The sequence below is a fragment of the Balaenoptera musculus genome, chromosome 10 (assembly GCF_009873245.2).
Source record: "Balaenoptera musculus isolate JJ_BM4_2016_0621 chromosome 10, mBalMus1.pri.v3, whole genome shotgun sequence".
NCBI classification, from domain to species: domain Eukaryota; kingdom Metazoa; phylum Chordata; class Mammalia; order Artiodactyla; family Balaenopteridae; genus Balaenoptera; species Balaenoptera musculus.
In genome coordinates, this window is record NC_045794.1 from 33,692,945 (window position 1) to 33,713,877 (window position 20,933).

Here is a 20,933-nt window from a genome sequence, read left to right on the forward strand (position 1 = left end):
AACTTTAACTGATACACCTTGTTAATTTGATTTCTCAGTAGCTTAAAAGGACCAAATTAGAAGGAGGAAGGGCTGCTTCTGGTAGCAAGTGAGGAAACAGAAAAATTATTCTAGGCCAGGAAACCAGTTAATGGTGATGTGGCTGACGTCAATTCAGCAAGAAGGCAGGAAAAGGTGTGGAATATTTCATAAAGTTTTTTATTGAAGATGGTTGATGTTTAAAAAACTCTGACAGATAGGGTAAACTTCAGTTACTTTTAGATTTGACACTTAATTCCCCTTATCACCCTTTTTGTCAACAACATTGATGGAGCTAGCCATTGTGTGAGTGGGGACAGAAAACAAACACACTATAACTCTGCATTCAAGCTGTTCACCATAGATCCTGGGAGGGTGAGACATTGTCTGAGTGAGTATTCAGGGGTGTGGATGTACATTTATTTTGTGTAAGTGGGTAGTCAAGACAGCTTATTGTTTCAGAGAATGCTCCTCTGGCTACCCATAGCTGTGTAAGTTGTCTTGGGTCAAGTGGGGAGACAGTGGCTGAATGTGAAACCCAATAGTCCAAGCTCCTAGTTTGGTTCTCTAACAAATGACACTGCCTAGCTTGCCCTAAACTCTCTTTAAATAACTACAATTTATTTCCTTCTTGACTACATTCTGACAAAGGGGCTCCTGTTCTCTTCCTTTCTGTCACTCCCAGAAATACCAGCACAAGAAAGCTTCATCAGCAACAAAGGTCAGTGTCAGACAAAGCTTATTGTCTGGGTTGGTGATTTTATTCCAGGAAGAGAGCTCTTAAAATAATACCACAATACCAAAAAGCAGAGCTGGAACTTATTCATCTCTGAACCTTTCACAGTTCTATTTTGTAAACCCAACACACTGAATAATTAATTTTCAAAATCTACGGGACTCCTTAGTAACTACCCATTTTTGTGGGTAGAGATAATTCCTTGCATGGAACATGAGCATAGAGTTGATTTTAAGTAAGGAAATGGGGTCAGGGAGAGGTTAAGTGGTCGGCCTGGGGTCAGATAGCAAGCTGGTGACTCAATGTTGCAGCTCCTGGATCTGAGTCCTGCAAAGAAAACCAGAGCCCATTTCCTCTTGATAAGTTAGCTACCCCATATCTGTGGTCTGTGTAAGCTTTTAAGAGCCACATTCCTTTTCTGATTGCAGACCTGAGCTCCCGTGACTTTCATCGGAGTCTGGAAAACACTTTCAAGGTCAGACTGTGGTATACAGAGGGCAGAACAGCACTTCATTTACCACTGAAAATCATTATGAAATTCATAGGAGTTGCCATCTTTTTGGTGTCTTATGATCTGCATCCAGTACATATTCCCGATAACCAGTCTATAGAACAGAGGGTGATGCCTCAGAAATGATGATGACCTGTGTTTATGGAGAGCTTGCTATGTGTCAGCTACTCCATGAAGAGTTTCACATGGATCATCCCATTTGATCCCCACCATGACCTTGTTGGGTCCTTTTTACCAATGAAGATGTTGAGAATTTTCAGGGGTAAGTACCGAGCCCACATTGACACTGCTAGAAGGCGACTCTGTGATACAAAATTCCTGTACACTCCTATTGACATTTTCCTCTCAATTCTGTTATTTCAGTATTTTTATAGATTAAAACTGTGTGTGGCTATAATTTTCATTCTAGCCTTAAGCAAAAGGTCTGACTAAAAAAAATTGAGATTTTAATAGTGAGGTTGATTGTCCTTCCTGCGAACAGATCAAAGATGCCTCTTATTGGCTGCTGTTTGGGATCTTAGTTGTAGTCTTCAGAAAATAACTGTTTCCAAACTAAAAGGCTGAAAATCAAAATATTTGAAAGTGGAACTCTATTTGAAAGTTCATGATGTATGGTGACCCTTCCCCAGTCTTTCTTGGATTTCTTCCAATAATCTTCATTCTCTGGAAAACACGACCCATTAAACTAAAAAATATGATGGAATGGATGTCTATGGAAGTTTTTGTTACTTGAAAACTTTTCTTTTAAAAAATGGACTTAATGTAGGTTTGTTGGAGAAGCATCTATTTCTTTTTAATGGGAGACAACAATTACAGATAAATAAGAAAAATACAACTTAAGTCTTAGGATTTTTATTGTTTTAGGTGGCAAAATGTCACCTTAGAAACCAATAGTTAGACATTGTAAATTGAGTTAAAAGTTTCAGCAAGAAATGATTTTATTAAACAATGTATTGGGCAAATTTGTGTGTGTGTGTGTGTGTGTGAGACTTTGGAGCATTGGTAGACTTCAGAATTCAGTTAAACCAACTCTCATCAAATCAATTACAAATGCAAGAGGGAGGGGACCAAGAGAAAATGAAAAGAATGAGAGGGGCATACTGTAATTCTTCAAGATATGAAATTTTGAGCTTTTTAATATAGTACACATTATGAACTAACTTGCAAGGATATAAAATGTTAAGTTGGAAACTCAGGACCTCTTTATTAAGACAAAATGGCTAAAGCATCCCACCACCTCTGGCAGCAGACCTAAACTGTAGGCTACTCATTTGGAGATTGTGAGCAAATTTCCTAAAAGCTAAAACTATAATTTTTAAAGCTATTAAAATAACTCTTAAAAAAAGTTGTAAAAGCAGTGTTCATTGTGAAAAAATAAAATAGAAAGCACAGATAAGTGAAAAGGAGGAAATAAGAGTTACTCACAGTCTTATCACCTAGAATAGCCACTGTTAATACCTTGGGGTTTGTCCTTGCAGGTCCTCCATAACTGTGTGTCCACACACAAACAAGCACATATTTAGATCATTTTACATACTATTTTATAACAAACTTCTTCCATTTCATTAGAAACCATGATTATGATGTTAATATCCATAAGTGTTTTTATATTACATAATTTTCCATGGCTGTAGTTGGACGTTTGAGATTGTTTTTGATATTTTGCTTCTATAAAAACTGTTGGATAACTTTTCCTTTTAGGAAAACTTTGAACCTTCTCCTAATTATTTTCTTAGGTTGAGTTCTTATTTTTATAATTTCTGGATTAAAGGGAATGCAGAGGAAACCCTCAGAATGGTAGAAAATATTTGCAAACAAAGCAACTGACAAGGAACTAATTTCCAAAATATACAAACAGCTCATGCAGCTCTATGTCAAAAAAAAACAAACAACCCAGTCAAAAAATGGGTGGAAGACCTAGAAAGACATTTCTCCAAAGAAGACATACAGATTGCCAACAAACACATGAAAAGATGCTCAACATCACTAATTATTAGAGGAATGCAAATCAAAACTACAATGAGGTATCACCTCATACGGGTCAGAATGATCATCATCAAAAATCTACAAACAATAAATGCTAGAGAGGGTGTGGAGAAAAGGGAACCCTCCTACACTGTTGGTAAGAATATAAATTGGTACAGCCACTATGGAGAACAGCATGGAGGGTCCTTAAAAAACTAAAAATAGAGCTACCATATGACCCAGCAATTCCACTCCTAGGCATATATCTGGAGAAAGCCAGAATTTGAAAGGATGCATGCATCCCAATATTCATTGCAGCACTATTTACAATAACCAGGTCATGGAACCAACCTAAATGTCCATTGACAGAGGAATGGATAAAGAAGATGTGGTACATATATTCAATGGAATATTACTCAGTCATAAAAAGGAATGAAATAGTGCCATTTTCAGAGATGTGGATGGACCTAGAGATTGTCATACAGAGTGAAGTAAGTCAGAAAGAGAAAGCCATATATTAATGCATATATGTGGAATCTAGAAAAATGGTACAGATGAACTTATATGCAAAGCAGAAATAGAGTCACAGATATAGAGAACACATTTATGATTACCAAGGGGGGAGGGAGGAGTGGGATGAACTGTGAGATTGGGATTGACATACATACACTACTATGTATAAAATAGATAACTAATGAGAACCTACTGTATAGCACAGGGAACTCTATTCAGTGAGTAGAAATCTGAAAAAGAGTGGATATATGTACACGTATAACTGATTCACTTTGCTGCACAGCAGAAACTAACACAACATTGTAAAGCAACTATACTCCAATAAAAATTAATAAAAAAATAAAGGGAATGCAGATTTGGAGACTTTTGAAACAGTTCTGTAGTGCCCACCGGAGAGGTTTACCAGTTTACACCATGATTATTGGTATGTATAAGCCAAGGTTAGCTTGGAAAGTCTGAGGAATTATTTTTGGTGACAACTGTGACTGCATTGAAAATTGTGAATGTTAGAAATAATATATTTTGTGTGGTTAGCTTAGAGTAAAAGATGTCACTACATGGTATATATTATTATTAATAGTTAATATTGAGATCTAAGATTTTTTAGAGGTCTAATTGAATATCATGCAAATTCACTGACTGCTGGTCTTTCTAAGTCGTGAACATTTAGCAAGTTTAGATATAATTAAAATATGATATCTGAAGAGATTTTGAAAAAACTAGCATATGTGGAAAGCAGATGCTTTGTATTGATAACAGCTAAGGTTTGCATTTGGAATGTTGAACCATAAGGATAAGGCTAATATCTTTTAGAATATGTGGATGTCTTTAGCAAGGAAGCATATGTTTAAGAGAAAAAAATCCCTCACATAATTTTAATAGTTAATTTTTAGTGGGATAGTCTTTCCTAATGGTGCTTGAATTATTTAACACTCTCCCTTTATGGAACTATCATATGATACATAGGGTTGTATTTTAATTGTGGAATTTGCATTTTAGCTCTTTTAATCAGAGCAATAATTGGGATGAAAAAGTCACCCTTGTCTGTATTTCTGAAAGTTTTAGATAGGCTACTTTTTGCAATACCACAGCAGGCTATCCCTATTCATTCCCATTACTTGAGATTAGGTGGAACTCCATTTTATATTAATTAATTAATTAGTTTATTCAATCAACATATTTATCAGATATCTACTGTGAACCAGGTCCTGTTTAAATCACTAGCAACAGAGGGATGAACAAGAAACACCAGCTTTTCTCTCATGGAATATAATATCTGAACTATACACTCTCCCCCACCAACCTCCCCTGGGCTAGCATTCTGTATTTCCACTGCTTCACTGGATTGTAATTGCCTGTTTATCAGCCAGTCTCTTCACCACACTGCTGATCTCCTTAAGGGTAGAGGCTCTCTCAGGCTTCCTGCTCTGTTTTCAGCCTCTGGCACAGTCCCAACTAAAGTTGTTCCATCTATACGTATTGGATGGATGAATGTTCATTTACTATCCCTTCAGTTTACTTTAGAGCTATGTTTACCTTGTCTAAAACAATTGTGTTTATCTCACAACCACAAGAAACTTCTGTTTGACTTCAATTTAACTTTTACAGGTTAAAGTCCTACTGCATCTCCTCACGCACCCTATGCTAAAGCACTTCTAGTTCTCCAAGTCGGTCCTATTCCTTTACTCATACTTTCCCGTTGCCTAGAATAACAATCTCTCTTTGTTTCTCTTCTTCGAGGCCTAGCTCACATTAGCCTGCTCTGTGAAGCCTTCCCTAGTTGCCCTGCTTAGAAACTATCACTATTTACTCCTCTCATGCTGCTATAGAGCACTGATTGAACCTCTTTAGAGTACTTTTCTCTTTTTTCCCCCTGCCTTCCCCAACATCAAATAATAATTCCTTGTTATTAGTCTTGTTTAGTCTGTGTCTTCCTTCCTTGAATGTAAGCTCCTTTGAGTAAGGAGCAGGTCTCATTCATTTTGGTTTCTTCCACAATGTCCCATGGGTTTTGCACATAGTAGGAGGCCAGTAAATACTTATAAAATGAATGAACGAATGAATATATGAATATACTCTCCACAGTGAATGGACTTCATGTGTAACTCAGTGGGAGAAGCTTCAAATGTGTACTTGGGATTAATAACATTAGATAAAGGGAAGGGCAGTCCATGGGGAGGGACACGGGAAGGATATGCATGGACCAGAAAAGGAAATGTGTTTATGCAGAGAGCAATAAAGGGATAAGACTGACTAACAGGTGAGTTTAGAGTCCAGAGGGCTTTGGGTATGGGACCGAGGAACCTGGCCTTGGCCCAAGGTGAGCCACATCCTTGGTTCTTGAATTGAATGTCAGATATCCAGATATGTGTGGCACCAACTCATGTTCTCTTCCATCTATTCCTACGTTCTTGACCAATGCATTCAGTAGGATATATGTCATAGCTATAAAAGATTTTGGTGATAACTTTCATCTAACCAAAGCAGGTGTTATATTCAACTGGTGTTTATGGGAAAATAATACTTCTAACAGTACTTTACATTTGAATGACACTTTAAAGTATACAAGCTCTTTTCTAGTATATTATGCTTTTACCCGCACAAGAAATCTGAAAGATGCTGAAGGGGAAACTGAGTCCAAGGTAGCACAAATAGTATAATACTAGAGTTAAGACTTCTGGGGATACTGAAACCAAGTCTAGTATTTTTTCTCTACAATTCTCTTATCTTTGCAATCATGAAGGTAGTTGGGAAAGACAAGGAATGGATGATGAGAGTAGAGTGGAAGAAAAAGGGGAGGTGAAGCTGTGATTTATTCATTCACTTAGTGACTGTATATCAAGCACTCTTCCTCTGCTCTCCCCTCCCCATACCAGCCCGTGTCTCAGTCCTCAAGGATACTCCAGGCAGGAAATTGAAAGACAGAGGGATAAGGGCCTTGGGAGCACTCAGTGGGATACCTAGTCTAGTTTTGGACAATCAGGAAAGCTTTTTAGAGAAAGAGACATCAAGACTGAGAGTTAAGGAAGGCAAAGGAGAACCTAGGTGAATGGGGCTGGGTGTTGAGGGTGGGGAAAATGTTTCAAGCCAGGTCGTGAAATTGCACAACTGATCTAGGGCAAAAAGCACACACCCTAGAATGGAAAGATAACTTTCAGAATGTGGGCAAAATGGGCAGCAGAGTGAGTCTTGAATCTCTGTTTCCTAGGGTTGCTCTTTCCCTGCCCCCCTCCCTCACCCCCTGTGCTCTTTTTTTTTTTTTTTTTCTCAGTGAGGAGGGGGAATAAGCGTCTGGCCTCTTTGGCCCAAGGTCTACTGTGTTTTTATACTGAAAGGCCCATGGGAGAGTAATTAATTGTGTGCCTGACCCTATTTTATCAATGAATTTTCTATTCCAGCCCCAGTGGTGCCTATAGTGATCTAACCTGATGTCGCTCACACTTCCTGCATTCTCTGCAAGCTTGGATGCAAGGCTCTATTAATACTCAACCAGGTTGAAGATGTAGTTGCTTCTCTTTGGAAGAGATTGGCATCCGTAACTCAGAGAACAAATAGAAAATATACACTGGGAGGAAAGGAGTAGATGTGATGGTGAGTTATAGATGGAAAAAAGAAAAAGTTAATAATTTTGAAGATGTTGCATGATTACATTATTTTAGTGATTAGAAAATACTTCTTCTTGTAGTATTTGCAATGATTGATGTTTACAGAATCTATGTATATTCTGATTACTGTACTCTTTTTCTTCCCATTAAAAATTAATTCTCTGCTTCGATGAGACTCTTAAATTTTATTTCTCATTAAGGTAATATGGCTGAAAGCTAAAGCAGCATAGCTGAAGTTATGCTTTAACTGTATTTTAAAAGAATTTTCTTAAAATGTAAAACAAAATTACCTATTTTTGAATTCAGAAGTCAGTATATGTTCCACAGTGGCTCTGAAAATCAGAATCTCAGTATATCAGTTGAACACTGACTTTTAAAAAATGTATGAGTTAATTTAACGTATTTACAGACTGCCAGAATGCAAGAAAAAAGGTTTCTTCCTGAGTTGAGCTCAGAGAGTCTATTTTGCCAGAAAAATAGAGCCAAACATGTTAATATCCAGTGACTTTTCAAAGTCCAGGCAACTGGAGGAATGCATTTGAAGGAGAGGAATTCATTGTTTTAGTCAGTCTGGCAAATAGGAACGGAAAAGTCAGTGACCTCTCAGCAAATCCTTTCCTACACACCCTGATAACCAATATTAGCCCATTTGCAGGGCTCCCATTTCTCCTTTGTCAGGAGACGTGAAGAACTCAGTGGCATAGCAAATAGTCTTTGCCGTGAAGAAATGTACATGTCCTCGCTATGTTTATGCGTTGGAACAAAGGTGCTCCAGTCTGAACTACAAGGGCTGTGTTACAAGTTCAAAGGTGTAAAATTCAACGTAACCACGTACATGATATCTACATGTAATAGAACGACCATGATATCTACATATAATAGAATTTTCTTGCATAGTTTATGGAAATTGAGCTTATTACACTATCGCAGCCCAGACAAATGAAGATTTTAACTGAATTCCACTGTGTGAGTGTAACTTAAAGCTAGATTGTGTACAGTCCTCCCTATGTATACACGGGGGATTGGTTCCAGAGCCCCAGGGAATACCCCAAACCGTGAATGCTCAAGCCTTACATAGAACGGCGAAGTACAGTAGGTCCTGCGTCTGTGGATTCAACCAACCTTGGATCAAAACTCGCAGATACGGGGGCTTCCCTGGTGGCGCAGTGGTTGAGAATCTGCCTGCCAATGCAGGGGACACGGGTTCGAGCCCTGGTCTGGGAAGATCCCACATGCCGCGGAGCAACTGGGCCCGTGTGCCATAATTACTGAGCCTGCGTGTCTGGAGCCTGTGCTCCGCAACAAGAGAGGCCGCGATAGTGAGAGGCCCGCGCACCGCGATGAAGAGTGGCCCCCACTTGCCGCAACTAGAGAAAGCCCTCGCACAGAAACGAAGACCCAACACAGCCAAAAATAAATAAAGTGTAAAAATTAAAAACAAAACAAAACAAAACAAAAAAAACTTGCAGATACGGAGGGCTGACAATACGTAGAACATTGACCATTCAACTCCAGAGTATAATATAGCAAGTTTCATACATTTTATATTGTTGAATCAGAGCAGCCAAAATCTCCGTTCTGGGCTGGGAGAATCACATTCCATATACGTGGAGGGAAGACTACACTTGTGGATGCCCAAAACGTGTACTTTTTTCCGTATAGAACAAAAGAGTTAATTCTTTTCTTCTCCAAAATGTGGAGATTCAGAAGTGACTGCTTCACCACTGGGACATTTCTCCTGTAGAAATACTACTCCATGGGCTCCAAGGTGCTGAGAAGCATTAGAAAATGAAGGGAAGGGTCAAGGAGCTTGCCTCCTCGCCTAAGGAAAGGTGAAACAAGTCAACTTTCTGACAACTTGGACAATAATCTTCCTCCCTCCCTTCTTCTCCCTACCTCTCACTCTTCCTTCTTGCCCATCCTTCCCTTTTCCCCTTCCTTCTCTTCCTTCTTTCTCTTCTCCCCCCTTCCCTTTCCTTCCTGCTTCCCTCCCTCCCTCCCTCCCTTCCTTCCTTCCTTCCTTCCTTCCTTCCTTCCTTCCTTTCTTCTTTCCTTCCTTCCTCTAAGCACTTTCCCACACACTACTGATAGAGATAAGACACAAAGATCAGACTAAACAGGGTATATACATTGTAGCAGTCTTTCAAAGTAGTTTCCTTCTGAGCTTTGTAACTTAAACTCAAAGTAAATTCTTTAAGGTTAAACCTTGGCCCTTTCAAGGTATTGATTTTACAGCTTGGCGATGATTTGTGTTAAAACCTTATATAATATTACACTTCATACAGAACTGTAACTCTTTAGATTGAAGGGGAAAATGTATTTGTGACTTTTAATCTTATCACTTCAAAGGAGATTTGTGTTAGAAATGGAAAATGTACCGGGCATTGACCAAGTAGGTGAACTGGGGCTCTGAGGTTTTGGAGAAAGAAAAGAACTCTTTATAAAAACTAGAAACAAGGATATTGGGTATTATCCAAGAAGCTTTCATAATGCAACTGTGTTCCTCAAATGGTTATCTTGGTGTGCTTTAATTTATGGTCTCTAATGGGTAGGAAATCTCTAAGTAAGAACAAAGAGTTATGAACCCACTAAGAAGGTTATAAATGGGTCTTGACAAGGTAGCTTAAAAGGAAACATTATGGCATCCAGAGGACAAGAATTTATATCTTGTTCTTAGAATGTATAATTTGCCTCAAAATCATCAAAGTTATCATCAGATAATATTTCTTAAGCTCTTTTAAGACCTGGGTATCTTAAGATCTATACAAAATCAAACACATAATCACACATAGTTAATGTAAGTCACTTTACTTTTTTATGTTGTTAACAATCTTTTCCCAAAATGTCTTAACTCTAAATCTCTAAATACCAACCTCACAAGAAAGAATTTTGCAAATACCATTTTCCATACTGATAGAAATGAAAGCATATATATATATATGACACACCAGAAACTTGCAAATCCCTGGTATTGGAATATAAAACTTGCTGTGAATAGTTCAGGTCCAATTATGGAAAATGCAGGAAAAATCAGTGCAAAAAAACCCCAACAACAGCAAAACTACTGTAGACTACTAAACTCTAAAGAGAAAGATATTTGCAAAAAAAACCTTTTAAAATTAAACCACACTGAGAGAGAACAATTGCGATCATGAAGCGGTCATTCTAGCAATCCAAGGGTGATTGAACTGGTTAATTTGGACTTACAAGAGAGTACTTTTCATACATTTCAGGGTACTCTCTGGAGGGAAGATAATGGGGCTGTGTTTGTAATCCCCTCAACTGAGTTCTAAGAGAACCTCACAAAACCTTGAGGTATGAGGGTTGATAGATGAAACTGGAGTGCTCAAGACAGTGAAAAACCTTATCAGAAATATGGACATTCTCTGTATTAAGACTTCGTGAATAAGTTGCTTGGTCTCAGGCAAAGCATAATATTTGCAATTGCTCCAATACTGAGGGTCCACTATATAAATTTCTTGGCACTAAATACCTTGGATACAGTGAGCCCAACAAAACAGCCAGGGTGTATTATTTTCCTTGTTTTGTAGTTTAGGAAACTGAGAGATGTAGACTACCTTTTTGACTCCCTCCTCAGCTAAAAGTTGGTAAGAAGACAGAAGCTTTAGGGCAATGACTACAGGACCACACAAAGTGAGGGGAATTGGAGCACCCTGACTCTGAGCCCTGCACAGCCCTGACTTCTGGGGCAGTACGAGCTTTCACTTCTGCATTTCAGTATATTCTTTCTTCATCTCTGTTGGGGGAGGCTGGGAAAGTATCTCAGCTCCATTTTTCAGCTAGGGAATGTGGTCACAGGGAGGTTTTGGATTTACACATGGCGAATGGGATTGTGCTAACACAGATCCCACTGCCTTCCCTCAAACAGACAACCTCCGTCTCGTAGAGTCATGGAAATAAAAACAAAAATAAACAAATGGGACCTAATTAAACTTAAAAGCTATTGTGCAGCAAAGGAAATCATAAACAAAACAAAAACACAACCTATGGACTGGGAGAAAATATTTGCAAACAATGCTACTGACAAGAGATTAATTTCCAAAATATAAAAACAGCTCATATAGCTTAATATCAAAAAAACAAACAACCCAATCCAAAAATGGGCAGAAGACCTAAATAGACATTTCTTCAAAGAAGACATACAGATGGCCAACAGGTACATAAAAAGATGATCAACATTGCTAATTATCAGAGAAATGCAAATCAAAACTACAATGAGGTATCACCTCACATGAGTCAGAATGGCCATCATTAAAAAGTCTACAAATAATAAATGCTGGAGAGTGTGTGAAGAAAAGGGAACACCGTCTACACTGTTGGTGGGAATGTAAATTGGCACAGCCACAATGGAGAACAGTATGGAGGTTCCTTACAAAGCTAAAAACAGAGGTACCATATGATCCCACAGTTCCACTCCTGGGCATATATCCAGAGAAAACTCTAATTCGAAAAGATACAAGCATGCTATGTTCATAGCAGCAGTATTTACAATAGGCAAGACATGGAAGCAAACTAAATGTCTGTTGACAGATGAATGGATAGAGAAGATGTAGTACATATATACAATGGAATATTATTCAGCCATAAAAAAGCAGGAAATAATGCCATTTGCTGCAACATGGATGGACCTAGAGATTATCATACTAAGTGAAGTAAATAAGACAAAGACAAATATCATATGATATCACTTATATGTGGAATCTAAAAAAATCATATAACTGAACTTATTTACAAAACAGAAACAGACTCACAGACTTAGAAAACAAACTTATGGTTACAAGGGGAAAGGTTGAGGGGGAGGGATAAGTTAGGAGGTTGGAATTAACATATACACGCTACTATATATAAAATAGATTAACAACAAAGACCTACTGTATAGCACTGGGAACTATATTCAGTGTCTTATAATAACCTATAATGGAAAAGAACCTGAAAAATAATATATATATTCTTATATATATATATAAAACTGAATCACTTTGCTGTACACCTGAAACTAACACAACATTGTAAATTAACTATACTTCAATAAAAAAATTATTGAAAAAAAGAACTAATTTATCCCAGTATCACACATTACCCTCAATATTGACTTTGTATGCACTGCTCATACATTTTCAGAAGAACATGAATCATAAAGGTTAAGAAAAATGACAATTTCTCTAGTGAATGAAGCTAACAGTTACTGGTTGCTTTTTCTTTTTATATGGTTGATTTCTCTGCTTCTAAACATGAGAAGAGTGGCCTTAAATTAGTTCAGACTGCTTTAGGAACATGTTCTTTAGGAGCTGTGTCTGAAGCGCTCTCAACTGTGATCAGGTTAAAAATGCTTTTGCATTTTTGTTTTATTTTTCTATAACTAAGAAAAAGAATGTGTTCTATATGTTCTGTGAGCAAGCCTTGGTATAACAATACCTATCACATATAATCATATAAATAGAGACATTTTCTGGGCCTCAAAAAAAAAAACAAACAAAAACCCTCAAAACAGACAACCTCCAAAGAATGCCAAGCAGTGAGGCCCAGGGTCCGAGGATCAGGCTGAGGGAGGGTTATGGACCAGGTGCTCTGACAACACTCAAAAGGTCTTTAGATAAACATTCCTTACTCCTTTGGATTCTGTACATGCACACACACATGTACACAACTCAAGGTTACAAATTACTATAAGGTAATTTATTTTATTGAAAGAACAGTAAGCACCCCCCCGACCAAATGAGGACAAACATTTCACTTAACATAGTTAATGTAGTCAGGTGTGGAAAATTTCAAACTTTTGAAGAATATATCCCAAAGTTCTTAGTCTTGTGCAAGCATGCACACTAATAGAAATCAGAGCTCCTCAGGCTCTTTCTCTTAGAGGATATATTTTTTTTTTGCTTCTTTGTTTGGGTCTGCTTAACCTACATCTTTCGGGCTCAAAGTCCCTTTGAAGGCTCTAAAAGTAATCAGAAGGCAGAAGTGTTAAGATTTCTCCATGATATCATTAATAAGGCAGCACTGACCTCAGAACTTAATTCACCTTGAACAGCTTGTCACTGAGGAGAGAAAATGTCATTTTCTGTTGGTAAGGAGAGAACAGAGTGGGGCAGAGAGAGGGAGAGGGTCAGTGTCTGGCTTCCTGACAGCTGGATCATCGTGAGAAGTGTCAGATGACTCTCGTCCCTGCCAAACAGGCTTTCCCCAGTTGTTTCAGCGTCTTCAAAATGCTAATAAAAATACTTTCACATTTTCATTGGTACTGGCTGGGGCTTGTATTAGTTAAGGTACTGCCAGCTGCTACAATAGATAAAATTTGAAATTTTCGTGGCTTAATGCAATGGAAGTTTCTCAGAAAGCCCAAGAAGGTAAGGAGGTACCTTCTCGGAGGTAAAGGTCATACGAAGGAGAGGAGGAGGTGGCACTCTGGTCCACACAGTTATTCAGGGATCCAAGCTGATGGAGACACTGTCATTTCAACATGTGGTACCCAAGGTGGTCCTCAGTGTCAACACCTACTTTACCCACACGGGGAAAAAGAGAGGGTGGAGAAGGCACACCTACTTCTTAACCGCTTGGGTCTAAAGATGACACAGATCACTGCCATTCATATTCTATAAATGAGAGCTAGTTATGTGAACACACAAGAGTGGCAGGGCACTGGGAAATGGAGTCCCAGCTGACAGCATCTCCCAGAAGCAACTTTGTACTCTGGAAGAAGAACACAGATGGAGAGTTTGCATGCTCTGCTACAACATTCTTTAGTGCAAGCAATAGAAGCTAACTGGTGACCTTTCATAATAAGATGAATTTATTAGGAGGATATTAGGTGGCTCAAAGAACCAGAGGAACATTTCTGGGGTGAAGTGGTAGAAATTATGTGAAGGTTTTGTCAAGATGAAGCTGCCACAATAAAGAAAGAAACATTTTTTAATCTTTTTGTTCAGCATTCAAATTCCCAGGAGGAGTATATGACTGGCTTAGCTTGGGTCCTTTGCCGACTCCTCAGACTTTGTCCAGAGGTAACTCCTCAGAGGCAAAGAATATTCAGTAACGAAAGGAAATGAAATGAATGTGAAACAGCCACAGCAACAAATGTTCACTCACCATTTTTCACAGCAAATGCCTATTTTGAGGTAAGGAAGAGAAGAAAACCAATCTCTACCTCATGAAGATTATTGTTTATGAAGTATAAAGGAGAGCACATTAGAAATTGTAAGTCTTTGGAAGTATGACAGACCTCAGCAGAGTCAGAGAATGTAATAACTGCTTTTATAATCATCACAATATAATTCTTTTCTTACTGCTGTTCTTCGGAGATGACGTGTATTGTTATCATCTTTCAGGCCCATGAGGTGCCTCTTTCTATGGTTATCTGAGTGCCATCATGTTGTTGTCTTTGATGCCTTGGTCATTTGAGAGAGAAACACCAGAAGCCACATCTTTCCCCTCTGTCAGATGGAGGGAGTAGAGATCACATATGTTGTGCACTTTAAACAGATTGAGAAGACGTAGTGCATTAGGACTCTCAGTTGTGAGAGTTGGAAACCTAATTTAAAACAGCTTAAACAAAAGAGGAATTGTGAAGTCCAAGAACTTACGGTGTCATTAGATCCAGGGGTTCACATGATATTATGAAAAATTAATCTCTTTTTTCCCCCCATCTCTTGGTTTTGCTTTCTCTATGTTGTTTTCATTCTTAGCAGGCTCTTATCAGCTGGTAACAAATATGGCTTCAGGTGCTCAGAAGGAAAGAACCACAGAAAGAGAGAGAGCCTTTCTTGTTTAGTGTCCAGACCAATGTCAGAAAAAGGATTCTCATTGTCCTCACCAGGGTCCCAGGCCACTGCTGTTTCCAGGGGCTTGGGGTTCTTTGTTAGTCCAGCCCATGTCACACGTGCACCTCTGAGGTGGGAAAGCAGGAGTCATGTGATTGATAGGCCCACCACACAGCAGTAGTGTCATTCCCGGATGGAAAAAATACTGAGGTGATCGAAGTGTCCATTTCACATAATCTTAGCAAAACAAACAAACAAAACCTCCAAACTAAATGGCTTAAAACAACAAACCCTTATTATTTCTCCTGATTTTGTGGGCCAGCTGGGAGTCTTTTTAGGTTTGGACTGGCTCTGCTGATTCTGTAAACAGCTGGTGGCTCAGCTGGGCTCGATGGCCTGGGCTGGTCTCATTCACATACCTGTTGATTGGCAGGCTGGTTATATGGTGGGGGAGGGGGTGCTTCCGCTGGCTGCACGTCACTGCTCTCTCTGGTCTCACATCCTCCAGTAGGCTAGCCCGGGCTTCTTCACATGGTGGTCTCAGGGTTCCAAAGACCAGTAAGAGAGAGGGCAAACTCTAATGCAGAAGCAATTTTTAAGCTTCCGCTTGTGTCACGTGGCCAAAGCAAGCTGCATGACCAAGTCTAGATTCAAAGTATGAAGATATAAACTTCACCTTGATGTGAGGAGCTGCAAAAATCACATTGCAAAGGTGCTTGCCTAGAGGGATGGGAAGGACTTTGGCCATTTGTGCAATCTACCGCGGTGCTCGTTCTCTCTTCACCTCCTCCTCATGCTTGGCTTTGCCTTGTCTGTAAGTGACCTCACAGGTCCAGTGCCCACTACAACTTGGCTATGGTCTCTTTATCTCTTAGTTCAAAAATGTGTGGTGTGTGTGTGTGTCAGAGAAAAGAGAGAGAGAGAGGGAGAGAGAGAGAGATTGAGAGACAAGGGTCAAGTATGCACAATGGACCTAAGCAGCTCTTGTTGGGGGCAGGTAGGGTCACACTGTAAAGTACGGTTATGCCTTTCATGGGACATGGATGGAATCAGTTAAATTAGAAAATTAGAAGAGGATAGTGGGCCTGGCAGACCAAGTGGCTGATGACTGTCATTGAACATAAACAGGACTGAATCCAAAGTCATTTCTCTTAAGCCCTTGGATTCTGTTATGGACTGTTAAGCAACTGTTACTATGTGAACACACCTTAATATAGTGCTCTGCACATGAAAGAAACTAAATAAATTCCAACCAGACTATCTGCTCCTGATGGTTAGAAATTATGTTTACATGTGTTAAGGCAGAGTAGGAGCTCACAAATTCTTGCTGAAGGCAATTGAATGGGGAGAAAGCCTAAGGAGAAATCATGAAGCAAGCATAAATGAAGTTTAGTAAAGTACAGCTTACCAACAGTGTTTGTTTATTTGTTTGATTCTCTAGAGAAGGCCAAATTCAATACAATAAAAGACATTTTCAGGAGAATATCTTATATTTAAAGGCAGTTCAGAATATCGTGTTCCTTAGATTATTAGGTAAATAAAAGGAGTGAGAAGAGATAAAATAGGACAATCTGGGAAATTTTGTGAGGATTATACAGACTACACAAATCTTAGAAAGTGGAACAAACTGTGAGAATTAAAATTCAATTTGACTTAATTCCAAGATAGAACATTTTTATTTTTATTTTTTTTGGGTTGAAGTTCTGTTCTTTATTTTGTATCAGAAGAAGTTACTATTAAAATTGGACATAAACTGGGCCTTGAGTAAATGTCCCCTCATCCTTAAGTGGCACATGGATTGAGACAGAAGTCAGACACAAGGAAAAAAATGTCTTTCTTGATGGAATATCTGGATAAGAAATGATGATATTCTAGAATGAGAAAATAAAGCCTTCAGGACATTTTCCCTGTTTGTCATAATGTAACTCCTTAGTACAACTCTTCTTTTTCAAATGAAAAACACTGAATTTGCATATTTCATTTCTCAGTGGTTCATGGTGAAGGGAAAGGAAAATGAGTGGGGAGGAGAGCATGAAAGAATATAGTCGGCCCTCCATATCCTTGGGTTCGACATCCTCAGAGTTAACCAACCATGGATTGAAAATACCTGGGAAAAAGTTTTTTTAGAAAGTTCCAAAAAGCAAAACTTGAATTTGCTGGGCCCAGGCAACTATTATATAGTATATACATTGTATTTACATATAATTTACATTGTATTTAAAAGTATTTACATAGCACTTACATTGTATTAGGCGATGTAAGAAATCTAAAGATGATTTACAGTGTATGGGAGGATGTGTGTAGGTTATATGCAAATCCTATGCCATTTTATATTAGGGAGCTATACATCCACAGATTTTTGGTATTCATTGGGGTCCTGGAACAAATACTCCATGGATCTGAGGGATGATTTTATAGATAATTGGTATCAACAGATACTTTCCAAGCCTCATTTCTTCATTTCATCCATTAATTTTAATATCTCCTTCATTCTATCTGATCTTACACAGAATTGCAACAAACAGCTCATAAACATTGCTTTGATTTTCAGTTATTTATTCAAAGTGATGTGCTTTTTAAAAGGTACAAAGAGACACAAAAGCAGCTTGCCAGAAAGAAGGAAAAATAAGGATGTGAAAATTTCACATTATCTAAGAGTGGCCTCTGTTAGATGTGAACTGGTTTACTGGGAAAAGGTCAGTCATGGTAATCGTGTTCCATGATCTCAGCCTTGGATGACTGATACAATGGACACCAAATCACCTGGAGAAGGGTTGGAGAATGGCACTGAGAAGAAAAAACTCTGTAATAAAAAGTGATAAGAACTAACTGAACAAATTGGATTACTAAGATGTTAATGCTAAGGGTGGCAAATAAATCAAGATGATAACAACAGCGACACTTTCTCCATTTATTGAGTGCCTACCCAATGGTATAACAGGCCCAACTCCATTACCATGGTTAAGCCTCTAAAAGCAGCCCTATGGGATAGACAGTATTCCCCAAGCTGTGCGTAGAATTCCAGCCCTGAGAAAGTCTTGCCTCCTCCCACTTGAGGAGATAAACCTTAGCCCTAACACCTGGATTCCATGAGCCTTAAGGCAAGTGTTGTTTATATCCATCAGTAACAGCTGGGGATATTCAGGACTGAACCTTGTCACAAAGAATGTGATCATCAGGCTATGGGGGTGTCTCTGTAAGACCAGAGGTATCAGGAGAAAAAGCAAGAACCTGCAGCCCAAGTCTTTAATGTTGTTTGGAAAATATGGTCCTAACTTAAAAGCGAGATTGCTTTACTTTATCATTCTTTTGCCAAATCAACTCCTTTGAGAAGAGAGGCTATGTTATTCTTTTTATTGCAACTTGTCCATAGGTTCCTTTATGAATGACCATTTAAGATAAACTGGATCTTGATCATTCTGAGAGCAGCTTGACAACAGCTCGGCATTCACAACCTTCCTTTCAATACAAGATCAAGCATTTACAAGGCACATATTATGTGACTAACAGGGTACTGGGCTTTGTATTGTGCAATGAAAGAAATTCAAACCCTTGTCATTTTACTAAGTTAGCCTTTTGCTAGAAAACTATACAATATCTAATAATGTGCAAACTTGCGTGACATGCATTGTATATGTAATGAAGATTCTGAAGAGAGAATAATGTGTGAGGGCTGGAATTGTGAGGAAGGCTTTTGAGGAAGTTAGAGTCTGGGCCTTAGAAGATGAACAGGGAATATACAGACAGAAGGAAGAGGAGGGAAGACTAAGAGTGAGACTTTGGGGTCCAGAAGTTTCCTCCTGTCTGGTGGGGCCACGGTGCTTTCCATGATTAAATGTTGACTTGTTTCAGGGATTGTATGGGTTTAGGAATGCCCGATGCCTGGTTCTGCAATGGCAAATATATGGCACACGTGTTTCTCAGCACATTGTTCGGTGTAGTTCCTGCCAATGTTTTAAAATCAGAGTTGAAATTTATTTGTTGACTTTTTTGGATACTTCCTCCAAGACCACAGCTGTAGAGATTTATATATGTGGGCAACATCGGCAAACTCCTCTCTCTTTGAAAAAGATCTGTCCCATTGCTCCTTAGTTCCTTTTGCTTTTCTACTCCCATTAAGGAAAAGTAATGAGAAATACATCTAGCTTTAAATAAACACCTAGGTTGTGCTAAGTAACACATACCTTCTATCTTAATTCTTTGAAGCATCTTAAGATTAAAATCTGCATTGTTGGTGGGCCAGTGGGTCCTACTATTCTCCACACTTTTCATAAGCAGGACCATATGTTCAATACAAACTGACTTGCAAAATCCATGGGCCAATGACCTAGCTGATGTATAGGATAAATCATTCCTGACCCAACTATCTAAATTTATGCAGGATATTCTACCACAAAATCAAAACCTTGGATTTCTCCTTGTTGTGGGTTCCCTGAACTAGCTCTCTAAAAAACTGTTCTCTGTTCATACATTATTCCCAAACAATATTAACAAAATATTTAAAGAATGTTTACACAATGCTTTTAGCTACTAATAGCTGCTGAGCTTTTGGAGGAATTTGACATGACACAAACCTGTCCACTGTGCTCTGCTGGTAACTGGCTTCTAGAGGTAAGTTGAATTATTGGATTCATTAAAATATGGACCACATCTTATTGAATAAATCGATTTTACTTGATTATATTTATATTGTCATCTGTCTAGGAGAACATAAGGTGGAAAAATAGCATTAGAACAATTTATGAATACTGTAGAACAATTTTCAGAGTTAGCCAGAGTTTAAACCCAAGTCAACTGTTACCCCCTTGAAGTTCTTTAAAAGAAAATATAAAAAGACAAGATAATTTCAGTTGGTAAATTATGGGTGTCAAGCCACACTTAACCTTTGGTTGTTACAAGTTTCTGTCATCAGATTCATAGCTTTTAAATCAAACTGTTGATGTTTTTAGTCGATCCAATAACCCCAATGAAATACTTCATTCAATGTTGTCCTTTATCTCTCAAACGGGGTCTTCTGAGGGCTGTGTGTTGAGAGCAGGTGCTGCACTTTACTCTTCTTTGACTCTCCTGTAACACCTGGCCCAGTGCCTGGCACCATGCAATAGTCATGGAATTAAATGGGTTTGAAATACTGCTTCCTGCCACAAAGTCTTCTTTACATTTAATCACATGTCATGAATTTGAGTGAAATATAATGGAGTATACATGTTACATCATAGTAATATATGGAATCTAAGGAGCTGAGAATACTGGTTCCAGGTAATATTTGAGACCAAAATCTTAAAGGAAACTGATTTATATTAGAAAACTTTAATTACTTCCTCTTACTGCACATATGTCAGTCATCACTAAGCCAAATCAGTATAATAAACATGATTGAAGGTATAAGACACACATAGATTTATTGATATTGATTAAGGTCTAGATTCAAATTCTTGCTTAGGTTTTTACCATCGATAATGTATATAATGGCTCTGGAAGATTTGTGTTTATAAAAGAGACATAAATGATTAGTGGTTTAGACTGATAGTTTGGTTAAATGAAGTTCTATTAGTGTGTAAATGATAAAAAATTGTGAGCGAATGTCTACATTAAAAGTAAAAAATGACGAGCTGGTATTGCCATGATGTGATGGGAAATACTTAGAATTCCTACTGTCTCTTTTTTTCAATGTGGAAATTAATTCCTAGGCATTAATTCAACAAATATTTATTGAGCACCTATTATGTACTTGGAATTGTTTTAGCCTCTTGCGATGGAATGTTGAAAACTGTCTGACTCTTAAGTAGCTTTTATTTTGGTAGGAT